The sequence below is a fragment of the Eublepharis macularius genome, chromosome 4 (genome assembly GCF_028583425.1).
Source record: "Eublepharis macularius isolate TG4126 chromosome 4, MPM_Emac_v1.0, whole genome shotgun sequence".
NCBI lineage: Eukaryota > Metazoa > Chordata > Lepidosauria > Squamata > Eublepharidae > Eublepharis > Eublepharis macularius.
The window spans coordinates 5,893,899-5,908,145 of record NC_072793.1 but is presented as its reverse complement, the minus strand read 5'-3'; the positions used below and the strand labels follow the sequence as shown (position 1 = coordinate 5,908,145).

The window sequence follows — 14,247 nt, the reverse complement described above, 5'->3', positions numbered from 1 at the left end:
TAACAAGAAACTTCCCTTGTGCTTGACTAGGATGCAATAGGATGCAATTCAACAAAGACAAGTGCACAGTATTACATCTGGGCCACAAAAATGGGAAGCACAAATACTGGATGGGGGATACAATTCTGGGCAGTAGTATATGTGAAAGGGATCTTGGGGTAAAAGTGGACTGTAAACTAAATATAAGCAGTCAGTGTGATGCAGTGGCAAAAAAGGCTAATTCAATCCTGGGTTGTATCAAAGGGGCCATAGCATCGAAATCGCAGGAGGTCATAGCCCCTCTCTATACTGCCTTGGTCAGGCCACACCTGGAGTATTGTGTGCAGTTCTGGAGGCCTCACTTCAAAAAGGATGTGGACAAAATTGAGAGGGTGCAGAGGAGAGCGACGAGAATGATCAGGGGTCTGGAGACTGAGCCCTACGAGGAAAGGCTGAGGGCCTTGGGAATGTTTAGTTTGGAGAAGAGGAGGTGGAGGGGGCATGATTGCTCTCTTTAAATATTTGAAAGGCTGTCATTTGGAGGAGGGCAAGGAGCTGTTCCAGTTGGCAGCAGAGGCTAGGACCCGAAGTAATGGGCTTAAATTACATGCACAAAGGTACCGGCTGGATATTAGGAAAAACTTTTTCATGGTCAGAGTAGTTCAAAAGTGGGATCAGCTGCCTCGGATGGTGGTGAGCTCCCCCTCACTGGCAGTTTTCAAGAAGAGGCTGGATGAATACTTGTCAGGGATGCTTTAGGCTGATCCTGCACTGGGCAGGGGGTTGGACTAGATGGTCTGTATGGCTCCTTCCAACTCTATGATTCTATGATTCTATGACTAGGATTTAGATAACCCTTTATTCATAAAAATTCCATAAAATAATTACTTCTGCTTAAGAGATTCCTCCAACTCTGCTGCCCATTCTACTTAAGCAAGGTTGTTTATTTGCTGTGTTAGCCCTCCACCTTCCCCACTTTAGCTGTCAATGGGAGACTGAGCATATTATTGATCAGAGGAACCATCACCCCAGCAGTTCTGTTTTATGCACGCAAAACAGCAAACAAAACTAAAGCAGGTTTTCTGTGATGGATTTTTGCAATGCTTCTGACTCTCTTAAGGACTCCTTTACCTATTTCAATCTAACTTCCAAGTGGTACCAACATACGGTTTAATATGTAGAAAAGATATGAGAAATTCTGCCTCATTTCCAACAAGAACACCAAGGATCACCCTAAGAGAGCAATCCTGTATGTAATAATACACAAGTAATGAACCCTACCCGTCTGCAGGGGTGCACTGTATCACTACCTAAAGGTTGATCCTAACATTAGCAGAATAGTTCGCGAACAAGGAGCAGAAAAGGACTTGAAAACGCTATGCAAAATTATTTGGATTGAACAATACACCTGTGGAAAAGAAAACCATCTTGTTTCCACATGTTCTCAGTCTGTGACCCTGGAATTTTCTAGTCTGCCACCATCAGAAAAAAGTCCATGTATAATTAAACCAGGTGCCAAGTAAATAATAATCTTGGCTTAAGAAGTACTAATATTTAAAATTGATTACACAAGCTTTCAAGTTACACAGAGCTCTACCACAGGCTGGATGTTCTTTTTTCACATTCAATGTAAGGAAGGATGCCTATCATTAATTCGGCACCAAGATATATAGTACTCTGCCAAGGCCTCCAGTAAATGGGCATATTCTTTGGAGCAGCTTTTGCCACCCTCCCTGTGACAAGTAGAGCACAGAAACTTACCCCAACAATAAAAGAGGCACTGAGACTGGCCCTCGGAACCAGCCGTTAGGAACTGCGTACTTGGAGACAGGTTAAAATCTGAGTATTGGCTGTCTAGTCAATTAGAGGATGGACAGAGAAGTTGGAAGAGAGAGAAAGCAGTTAGTTTAATGGGAGTGTGAATTCAAGATCTGTAAAAAATATCATGTTTGTAGTTGTTCCTGTCAGGGTAAATGAGTTTAATCAAATCGTGTATTCCTGCAGGGCTTGCTGGGCTTGGTGTGGAATGGACCTTTGGCCACTTACCGTGAAGGGTCCTTCTCCTCTGAGGTCAGGAGGACATCTTGGGTGATTCCCACTGTCCAATCAGGGAGACAGGAAGTTGAATCTTCTTCCTCTTCCTTGGCGTGTGGGACCACCCCTTAGACTCTCCGTTCGGGTGAATCCCCACAGCAGTGTCATCCATGAACCTGAAAACTGAACCTGGAACTATAACAACAACTTGGAAAAAACAGATCCCTAAGTGGAATGAACCACTGAAGAAATAACCAAGACATAGGGAAAAAATAGATTATAGCAGACAGTGTAGGCAGAAGAGCTGAGAGATGAAGATCTAGGGAGGGCAAGATATCCTCCTGACCTCAGAGGAGAAGGACCCTTCACGGTAAGTATCTAAAGCTCCATTCTCCCTCTGAGGTGGAGGACATCTTGGGAGCTCCCAAAGCAGTTTGTTAAGGTCTGGGTGGGTTATAGTCTTCATCTTCCACAATGTACTGGAGAACTCTTCTGCAGAAGGCTGCATCTGCAGAAGCATAGGTTTGAATGTGGTAATGCCTAATGAAAGTAGACACGGATGACCATGTGGCTGCTCTGCAAATGTCTGCCGCTGTTGCATTGTTGCGGAGTGCTACATTGGTTGCAGCACTTCTGGCAGAATACGCCGTGATGCCTGATGGAATGGTAAGCTTGCGAGCCTTGTAGGCCTCTATGATACATGACTTGATGCTATAAGTGATTGCCGTTGATGACATATGCTGTCCGGTTTTTAGAGGAGTGACATTTATGAACAGTGCATCTGTCTTATGAATAGTCTCTGTCCTGATGAGATAGGCCTTTAAGGCTCTTCTCACATCTAGGGTATGCCATTCCCTCTCCTTTGGATGTCTCGGTGTCGGACAGAAGGAGGGTAAGATGATTTCCTGAGATTGATGAAATCTGGAAGGTACTTTTGGTAAGAAAATTGGGTCTGTTCTCAGAACAACTTCGTTCTTATGGAAGACGCATAGATCTGATCGAATGGATAGAGCTCCAAGCTCCAAGATGCAGCGAGCCAAAGTAATCACAATTAAGAATATTACCTTCAGCTTTAGCCAACGTAACGGAATGCCTCTTATCGGCTAGAAAGGAGCTTTGGTGAGTGCTGATAGTACAACCTGCAGGTGCCATGTAGGAAAACGGTGAATTGACAAAGGGTTCAGTAACGAGGCTCCTCTCAGGAACATCTTGAAATGGGGATGAAGGGCTAAAGGCTCCTTCTCCACAAAGGGTAGCACCGTGCTAATAGCTGCTACTTGTTTTTCCAGTATAGCTGGTTGAGACCCTCCTGCAGAAACCTCTTGAGACCATCCTGCAGAAACCCTAGGATACTTCCTAAAGAAGCTTCCAGTGGTTCCAATCTTTTACGTCGGCACCATCTGATAGAAGCCTTCCATGTAGAATTATATATTTTGATAGTGGAGCTCTTCCTGGAGGCTAGGATAGTGTCTATGATCTCCTTCGAGTATCCTCTCTGCTGCAGATGTAGCCGCTCAATCTCCAACCTGTCAGAGCTAGCCATTCTGGGTGTGGATTCCAAATAGGACCCTGGCATAGCAGATCTGGTCGGACTGGAAGTTGTAATGGAGGTTCAACGGACATCAGCTGTAACATCGAAAACCGGTCTTCTGGGCCACCACGGAGCTACTAGGATTACTTTCACCGCTTGATCTTGTATGTTCCGCAGCAATCTGGAGATTGTCGGCAGGGGCAGGAAGGCGTACAGTAGTCCTGGAGACCATTGTGAGGTTAATGTGTCCATGCCTGTTGCCGTTGGGTGGAAGTACCTTGAAAAGAAGCGTGGGACCTGATGATTCAAGTGAGAGATGAACAAGTCCACCTCCGGAATCCCGAAGCGGTTTGGTAAGAGACGATTCCCCTGAATGGAGGAGCTCCCGACTCAACCAGTCTGCCTGGACATTGTACACTCCTCTGATATGTTCTGCCTAGATCAAATGAAGATGAAGTTCTGCCCAGGGGAGGATCTTGTGAGACTCCCGTTGCAGTCATGAGGACCTGGTGCCTCCCTGTTTGTTGATGTACGTCTTTGCCATCACATTGTTTGTGCGGATGAGAACATGGGTTTGTAACAGCTGCTGCTCGAAGTGTAGTAATGCCAGGTAAATTGCCCGCATGTCTAGCACATTGATCGGGAGTAGCTTTTCCTCCCTGGACCACGGATCTTGGACCGGGATCCCATTCATGGTGGCTCCCCATCCTACCAGGCTGGTGTCCGTGAAGATTTGTGTTAGCTGTAGAGTGAGGAAACTTTTCCCCTGTAGAAGATTGGAATTGACCGTCCACCCCCATAAGCTCTCCTTTACCGGGTGTGAGACCTGAAATCTTTTGACCTGTCTGCATGCTATCTGGAACTAGAACGGTCTGAGGAGGGACTGTAACGATCTGATGCGAAAACAACCACAGTAGATGGCTTCTGTATTCACTACCAGTAGACCTAGGATCTTTGACAGGTCCATGAGGAGGGAGGACAGCTGTTTGATGATTATGGACACTAGGCGTTTGGTTTTGAGAGCCTTGTCCTTGGGCAGCACGAAGAGTCCCCTCTTGGTGTCTATTATGAGACCAAGGTGTTCCAGCTGTTGGGATGGTTGTAGCGAGCACTTGGTTATGTTGATTAGAAATCCATGATTCTTCAGGAATTGGATTATAAACAAAGTGTTCCGCAGTGTTGCTTCTCTAGTATCTGATCTTATTAATAAATCATCCAAGTAAGGATGGAGATGTAGACTCATTTCTCGAAGCTTGACTACTGGTACCACAAGGAGCTTAGTAAACACCCTCGGGGCCGTTGAGAGCCCAAAGAGCATTGCACGGAATTGAAAATGCTCATTCTCCATGCAGAATCACAGAAACTGTCGATGGGCTGCCGCCACGGGAACATGATCATATGCCTCTGTCAAGTCTATCGAGGTTAGGAACTCCCCTGGTTGACGGGACTCCGCGATTGACCGAGAGTCTCCATTCTGAAGTGACGCAGTTTGATGAAGTGATTTACATATTTTAGGTCGAGGATCAATCTCCAGTCCCTGTTCCTCTTGGGAACTGTGAAGAATATTGAATAGACACCCCTCCCCTTTTCGTTGGGAGGAACCAGTTCTATGGCATTGATGTCTAATAAATGACGTATGGCTCTGATGGTTATTGCCTGTCTGTGTCGATCCTTTTTGAGATGTGACTTCAGGAACCACTCTGGTGGAAAGGAGATGAATTCTATAGAGCAGCTGTTGGACACTACTTCCCTGGCCCAGGCATCCGCCTGTGAGTTCATCCATGCTTTTTGAAAGAGAAGTAGTCATCCCCTCACTGGAGCCTGTTGAGAGTCAGGGTTTCTGTCTTTTGTCATCTACGTCAAACCTGCTGTTGCGACTTGCTGGTTGATGCTGAGCTCTAGGGTGAAAGGACCCCTTGCGTGGTTGTGTTCTAATATAGTTCCAGGAGCATTCAATGTCTTGTCGAGCTCTTGGGAACGTATGCTGGGATTTGAATGTTTGTGATCCAAAAGGAAGTCTCTCTGGTCTTTTGAGTAACGTTGGCATTGCTTTTTTCTTGTCCTTTGTTTCAGTCAAGATCTTGTGTAGCTGATCTCCGAATAGCTTCCTTCCTTGGAATGGGTACGACATGAGGATGACCTTTGCTTGGAGATCAGCTAGCCAGGTGTGTAGCTATAATAGACGTCTGGTCACAGTGTTTGCTGCCATAGCTCTGGAGATGAATGAAAGAGTGTCCAAGGTAGCATCAGCTGTAAAGGCACTGGCTTTTAGAATTCTGTTGGCCCCTTCCAAAGCCTCCTGTTGTTCCTTGGGAGTAACTGGATCAGCCTTCTGGTCCAGACTACTGATGCTCTGGATACTATTGATGAAATAGCTGAAGTTTTGACTGCCGTGGCCATCGCTTCATGGGCTCTCTTGAGGGCGACGTCCCCTTTCTTATCCAGGCTGTCTTTGATGGTCCCCTGGCCATCCTCCAACAGTAGACCTTGAGATTGCAGTGCTGCAACTGGAGCATCGATGACCGGCACCTGTAAGAGCTCACTGGCAAAGTTAGGGAGGTTATACAGTTTTTTAAGCGCGTTAGGAAAGAGTTTGCATGCAGCTGGTGTCCCCTACTCCGCCTTGAGTTGGCGTTCAAAGTATTCTGGAAATGGGAATACTTTAGCTTTCTCCTCCGCTCTGGGAAAAAACTCCCTATTGTCCTTGGGCCTGCTCTTTGAACCCTCTGCTTTGGGTTCATCCTCGTCTCCCCGACAAACCTCCTGGAGGTCTAGAGCTGAAAGTGTCTTAGCTAGGAGATATTGATAATCCTCAGCCTGAAATAATCTATCAGAGTGCTCAGGACTGGGGGTCTCTTCTTCCTCTACCTCTTCTGGAAAGAACTCCCCTGCATCTGAGTCCTCACTCGGTGAGGAATCCCTCTGGGCCCATCTGGGTGGCTTATCAAGGCAAAAAGGCTGGGGATTCTTTCTGGCTTCTTTAGTTGGCCATGGCTCACCTTGATCTCTTCCTCCTCTAGAAGTCCCAGGCAATGCTGAGGACGGGGCATTAACAGAGGAAGGTATTTCTAGGTTGCGTATCTTCCCTCATAGTCTGCCTGATGACCAACAGAAACTCTGGAGGGAAAGGTGGCTGCTGGGCACTTACTTGAGCCTCCAGAAGCATCTGATTGTAGCGCGATGCAAGTGGGTCTTTATTCTGCTGACAATCTCCCGCTGGGAGATTGGCAAGCATGTCTCTTTTTAAATATGGTGGAGAAGAGGAGTTCAAGGCAAAGAAGGAGAGGGTAAGGATGAGAGTATTGAGAAGAAAAGAGAAGAATTGAGAAGGAAAAAAATAGTGAGAACTAAGATGGAGGTAGCTTAGCTAGCCTACAAAACCAACGGCTCTCCCTGGAGGCAGGAAAAGAACTGGAGAATCTAAGGGGTGGTCCCACATGCCAAGAAAGAGGAAGAAGATTCAACTTCCTGCCTCCCCGATTGGACGGTGGGAATCACCCAAGATGTCCTCCGCCTCAGAGGGAGAACTAAGGCTACTTTCACACAGCCTTTATAAACTGTTTTGGCTGCTGGTTACTAATGGATTTCTTAAAAATACTTTCACACAAAACCGTTTGTTACTTGTTCGCAACTCTCGGGGTTGTATTTTTAAAAAAACTATCTCCCATTCTTCAAGTGCTGCTTGTTTCTGGTTCGCTTCAGAGTGCTGCTTGAAATGTCTGTGGCACTTCTGAAAGTGCTGCCTTTTTATTTTCCCGCCCATTTTCGGCATGCTTTTTTCCAGTTTCCCCAGTTTCCCTTTCCCAAGCCCCCAGAAGTGGCCATCTCCCTGGGCCACCAGGGCCTTTGCAATTATTCTAGTATATCAGTACTAGAATACTGTTATATCAATATACCATTGTAGCGATAAGTGTAGCAAGTTCTCTGAATTCTCATTACCATTTTTTAAAAAGTAAGTCTCTAGCCCCTTCTCTTGCATATATATAAGGGAAAAGGGGATAGAGACTTCCTTTTATTTAACCCCCCCCCCGCTAAATTAAGAGAACCTGCTACACCTATCACTACAATGGTATATCACTATAACACTATTCTAGTGCCAATTTTTTAAATTATAAAAGTCCTGGTTACCAGGGGAGGGGGGTGTCTACTTCTGGCACCAGAAAAAGCACTTCAGTTTGAAAGGGACATAATGCTTCACATACGGTTCATAAACAGATGTACTTACCTCAGTTCTGTGTTTGTTTCCAAATAAACTTCAACAGTCCCCTGTGGCACTCAAAAGTCAATGTTGAAGATTGGAGGCCCTTCAAAAAAGTATGTCATATAGCTCAAGAGATTGGGAAGTCCATTCTCCCAAATATATATATTTTTAATTGCCAGCTTATTCAAACTGCCACTATTCAAAAAGAATGTAACAGACATTGGAGGTCAGGGAGGTTGCTATGGCCAAGAAGGGTTCTTGGGGTAATCTGAATGTCCAAGATTCATCACTAATCAATTAGTGCCAACAAATTACGCCAAATGGGCTTCATAACCAAGCTAACACGTTCCTTTAAATGCAAGTGAGCCTTATGGCTGCATTCAGAAGCACAGGCAAATAGGCCCTGAATCTGCAACTCTGGCCATAAATGCAGGCCTCCTGATTCATATGCAAAATTAGTAACTATTATTTAGCTTCTTAATACAGAGAACAGCTTAATGAGTATGACCTCTTGCTCACTACGTTCCTCCAAGAATACTTAAATGAGGAACGAGAATGATTATATACCCACAGTTTTTACAAAGACAGCAACTGCTACTCCTAACAATAAATTGTCTGGCACCAGTGCATTAATGAAAGCAGCAAAATCTACCTGATCACCAACAGCCAAGCTTCAGGTCTCTCGGTATTACGGGGATTATAGTTAGTGCCCCTGCATCAGTTAACTAACAGCACTGGTCACAAAGCACAAGCTCAAACGGAAGTACTTGCAGGATTGCCAGGCCCCTCTATCCTCTCAGCGGGGGGATAGGGGCCTGGAACTTACCCTCGCACACGCGCCATCAGCACGCATGCGGTCCGGCGGCAGCATGATGACGTCACTTCCGGAAGTGATGTCACTACACCAAGTACGTGGCAACATCTCTTCTGTAAGTGATGTCATTGCACTGGCTGCGGGAGCACTCCCACGCTCAGATTTGGCTGGTTTGGAGTGCAGGGATGCTTCCACGGCCAACAGGAGGGGTAGGAGCGCGTGCACGGTGCGTGCTACTGAGGTGCGTGCCAATGGCGGGCACGTTCCGGGAGTTTGCCCCCTCCCACCGATCGCTCAGTGATCAGCAGATAAGGAGGCAAATCCCCGGGAGTTTGCCCACCACTGGCGGGCACCTGGTAACCCTATCACCATAGCTTCATGGTCTGAAACTCTCACCACAATAAGAATTCTGCCAGAGAAGCTCTCTCTTCTTTAACTAAACCGTTCTCCAAAATCATTACTGAGAAAATACTTATTTAGGCATTTCTGTGTAACCTTTCTCCACACTGGGCACCCAACGTGTCTTACAAAAAATCAGAAAAATATAATTCCAGAAAAATATAGTAATTTAACTCTCACAAAACGGAGCAGCTGAAGTGTTTCATGGTATGGAGGTAAACAGTATCCTTTGGTGAATAACATCGCTGTGGTCCTCTATTAAAGGTACTGGGCATTTTTTGCTCCAGGACTTTTGGCAACCCTGGTGAAATGAAATATTTCCCATTCAATTAAATGAAGACTGTACAGAGGAAATGCACAGTAGATTGTATTCCATGATCATTACTGAAGAGGTGGTACCATTTGGATTTGTCACCTCAAACCATCAAAATGGTCCAGGACCAAATTTATACAGACCAAATTATCTTGTGGTGGAAAGTCTCAGCTCTAGATAAAGATGTCAACACAACTTGTAGTATGGCAGTTACAGTTCCCCCACCCCTGCCAATGTTATGGAAGAAGTTATTCTCCCCATCAAATCTTTCCCCCCTTTCATACTTCCTCTATTTACTCTGCTAATATTTTATTTTTATATTATTGACTTGCCCTCCTACTTTATTGTATTTTAATTAATTTCTCTGCTTTCACAAGTTGTGATTCTGTGATTATCTGCTGGTGTAACCTGCTCCTGCTAATGTGGTGCATGTTTTGATAGTGGACTGCTAATAGGGTTGACAGCCTCCAGGTGAGGCCTGGAGATCTCCCAGAATTACATCTGATTTCCAGACAACAGAGATCAGTTCCCCCTGGAGAAAATGAAGACTTCAGGGTGTAGCCTCTATGGCATTATACTCTGCTGAGGTCCCTCTCCTCTCCAAAATCTACCATCTCTAGACTCCATCCCCAAATCTCAAGGAATTTCCCCACACAGAGTTGGCAACCCTTACTACTAATGAAGCAAACAAAATCTATCATTGGTGGTTTACAGTAAACCAGTCCCAAGCTGAAAAGAGGCTGAAATAAAACAGGCTAGTGTTTCTGAAGAGCCTTATATAAAGTACATTTCTGCTGGACACCATTTATTCACAATCACTTTACATTATGTTGGAGGTAAACAAACCTCGTGAAATCCAGATACCCATGTAATAAAATTTATATAGAGCATAAGTTTTCAAAGCACTTAACACACATTGATTCAGCAATTCATCCAACAGACCTATAATTTAAATCAGTATAATTATCTTGGTCCAGAGATGCTCTTGAACGCTAGAAAACTACTGGCCTATATTGCATCAAAGCAGCTCCTAACCGCAATCCCATATCAAATATATGTTCAGTTGTTATTATTTTGGTGCTCCAGCCTTAAATAATGGGAAAGGATGCTTTCGGCAATCCTTCCAATACATCCATTTGCTAATTAGTGAGAACAGGGCAATGCACTTATTTTCCTGCTTTTGTATGTCCAAATATGTAACCTCAAAAAACTGAGCTTCTGATTGCGCATACTGATGTTGGAAAATACATGCATATTATAAAAAAAAAAATGTTAACCACATTTATTGAGAGGACTGCATACCACGACCTCCTGCCCTTACAACTGAATTGGACTAGTGCCAATCATGCAATGGCATAAAGGGACTGCCTAGATTCAGACCTGACTCCCCCAAAATAGATGATAAGGACTGTCAGACCAAGCAGCTTGTTTGGCTGTGTGTGCACTGTGCAGTAATGCCAACACACGGCAGATGTATGATGCTGCCTCCCACACTCCACATGCAATGGCCTTCCACACTCATGCATATCTTCAACCATGGACCCATCGTGGTAAATGGTGAGAATGCATAAAACAGTGATCAGAATCACCCCCCCCCATGAGCTTCTGTTCTTTAACTTTCTAACCCTCACCAAGTTAACATTATCTGATCTTTCAAAGAGAGACAATACTGATGTTAATTTGTATGCAAATCACTGTCTCCAGAATAGTTTACAAATAATAATCACAAGCACACCCAGATTTCCTCAAGACTTTCCTCAGATTTTGTTCTTGGGGAAAACATAACATTTATTTAACTATCTGCAGTTACTATTGATTAATATTGATATTAAATGCACTTAATCTTAATAGGAAATAATAAACCTGTTTTCACAATGAAACTCTGTATTACTTTTTTAAATAAAAAATATTTCTGACCAACATTATCCAACCACTCTTCACAAATGACCTGTCAGCTGTCCTTCCCAAAATGTGAAAAACAGTGTTACACTTAGCGGTAACTGTTGTTCATCTAGGTCTTCTGTGCAGGCACACATGGGACTGCGCACGAGCAGGCCTGCCGATTCCAGCGGTTTTGTACAGCTTAATACCACTGCGGGGCGCCCTTGTCTCTCTGCGCACGTGCGCAACTGTCTTCCTGCAAGAAACGGCCCTGAAGAGGAGGGGCGCCCCCAACATACCCTCAGTCCTCTTTCGCTGCCGTACTGCAAGGTAAGTTTCAAGAGTGTTAGCGGGGCAGGAGGGAGGGGATGTGTGCCTGCGTGGAAAACCTACATGAACAACAGTTACTGGTAAGTGTAACACTGTTTTTCATCAGCGGTCTTCCTGTGAAGTCCCACATGGGATATTGTAAAGCTTAACTACCTGGGTGGAGGCAGAAGGATCAGTCACAAAAATATCCGCTGCAAGACCACTGTGCCGACTGTCGTCTCTTTTCTGTCTAAGATGTCCAACGCATAGCACTTAACAAACATGTCAGCCGAGGCCCACGTCGTTGCCCTGCAGATGTCCCGGAGTGGAATTCATTTCAGAAGAGCTGCTGATGATGCCTGGGACCTGGCAGAATGAGCGTGAACTCCTAGTGGACAAGGTAGGTTAGCAGTCTTACAGCACATCAGAATAGCCTGAACCACCCAACGAGCCAGGGTTTGGGGGGGTCGCCCTCCTTCCCTTCTTTTGGCCTGAAAAACATACAAATAGGCGAGAATCTATCCTAAAAGATCTAACACGGCCTAAGTAAAAAAAAAAGCGTCCTACGCACATCCAGTGAGTGCATAGCCTTCTCTGCATCTGAATTTTGTGTATGAAAAAATACTGGCAAAGATATCTCCTGAGAGAGATGGAAACTAGAGACTACCTTAGGTAGAAATTCAATCTTAATTTGCACAACTACCTTATCAGCATGGATCTTCAAAAAAGGGGGCTCACAAGACAAAGCAGCTAATTCCCCCACCCTCCGGGCCAAAGTAATAGCCAGGAGGGTAACAGAACACCATTCAGTAATAGAACACCATTCAGTGAAAAACCCACTCAACCTGATGCCAAAACACGGGTCAGGGCCCTGTAATTCTCAGAATTGCTTATGTGGTTGCGGCTGGTCCTTGGCATGCTGTTGAAGCGTGCCCCATTTGGACTTCTGGCCTGGCCTCCTCCTAGATAAAGAGGACTGTGGACTCTGATAGGTTTGTTGGCTCCGATAAGCGTACCCTTGGTAAGGCTGAAAACGTTGTTGTTGTTGGCCTCTTTGGAAGGACCTGTAGTGTGAACGAGCTGCACCTTGTTGCTGGTGTTGCGGAAGTACACCATATGAATGAGTGATGAGCCGATCCGTCTGTTTCTTTGAAAGGTACTCATCCGTCTTGTCGGAGAACAAGGTGGAGCCTTCAAAGGGGAGATCCTCTACCCTATTCCTTGTGTCCATAGGCAGAGCTGTGGTTCTCAGCCATGTGTAATGGTGAAGGACAACAGCCGATAATAAGGATCTAGCCGACGTGTCTGTCATATTACAGCTGGCATTGATTTGGTGGCGGGAAAGGCGAACCGCTTCCTCCTGAATGACTCTAAGGAATACCTTTTGGTCTTCTGGCAGTTTAGGTATAAAGGTGACCACTTTATTCCAAAGGAGGAGTTAATAGGCAGCCATCATCGCAGAATAATTAGCAATTTTCACTCCAAAGGCCACAGAAGTATAGAACTTGCATCCCATCGCATCCAGGCATCTACTCTCCTTGTCAGACGGGACCAACAGAGACCCTTGTTTGGGCTTTGCTTGCATCTCTTCAGTTACCAAAGATGAAAGTGGGGGGTGGACAGAGAGGAAGGGACTGAGTTCATCTTTTACTCTATAAAGTTTCTCGACCTTCCTATTCGTGGCCGGGGTGGAAGCTAGTTTCAGATTCAGGTCTTTCAGTAGTTTCACAAACCCTTCAATAACAGGGAAGGAGACAGCCGAAGTCAACCCAGAGTAGATGTGCTGTAAAATTTTATCTGTGAACTTCGGTTCCGTAGAAGTCACCTCAATTTCCAAGGCCTTCGTCATATGCTGAAGCAGTTCGTTGTATGCTCTAAAGTCATCTGTAGGAGACTCATCCTCCATAGGACAAATCTGACAAATCCAGAGAATCTGGATAGGACAAATCTGACATAGGACAAATCTGACAAATCCAGAGAATCTGACAGAGAAGAATTGCTGGACCTACATTGTTCAGTGCCAGCCTCCACATCAGGGTCTGACAGGTGCGGAGTCCGTCTTGAGCCAGTATAAGAATGAGCTCGTACAGAAGGAGATCTGGATTCTGAATAACAAGAGATCTGAATAACAAGAGCCCTCCCTGTTGTGGTGATGAGGGACTTGTTCATCATGTAGATGGTGCTCTCTCTAGTAGCTCCTATAGGAACAGGGGCTCACCCTGTTTCTGGAACGTCCCCTGCATTCTTGAGATGATTGAGAGGACCAGGAGCCCTGAGATAGTGATCTAAGATGTCCCGTTGGGGTGAGAGGTTTCTTCACAAGAATAAAATCCTCCCCATGGCTACTCCTGGAGTGGGGAACACTGGGGTGATGGGTGGTCCCCTGATCCCCTGTTTCTTTCCAGGGGGTTTGGAACTGACATCCTCTGGTAGTTTGGAAGGATCCGAGGGCAATAGCACACTCTCCAAGATAGCTTTGTCTTGTTTCGATGATTGAAACCGATCCCAGAACTGACGTCAGATCCGAAAGTGTTGGAACTAAAGCAGCGTCCCCATGTTGACATGGTGAAGGTCGGTCCAAAATGTTAACTGGAGCTGAAGGTGTTCCACTTCAGGGAGTCTTCGGATCGGAGGCCTTCATAGGAGCATCATCTCACCGAACTCAAGGGGACGTGACAACCACCATCAACGTCGAGGGCATTCGACTCCGAGGAGTCTTCGAGCCCGATGGTGTTGCACTCAACATGGTAGGAGACGACCGGGAAAGCAGCATCTTCGAATCTGTT

General features: G+C 45.4%; 1 protein-coding gene across 1 annotated transcript in view; it reads right to left on the bottom strand.

Annotated features, from left to right (window-relative positions):
• The window catches only part of CA10 (carbonic anhydrase 10), a 720,933-nt gene that overhangs the window by 620,278 nt on the left and 86,408 nt on the right, over positions 1-14,247 (bottom strand). The gene's annotated exons all lie outside the window — the stretch shown is intronic.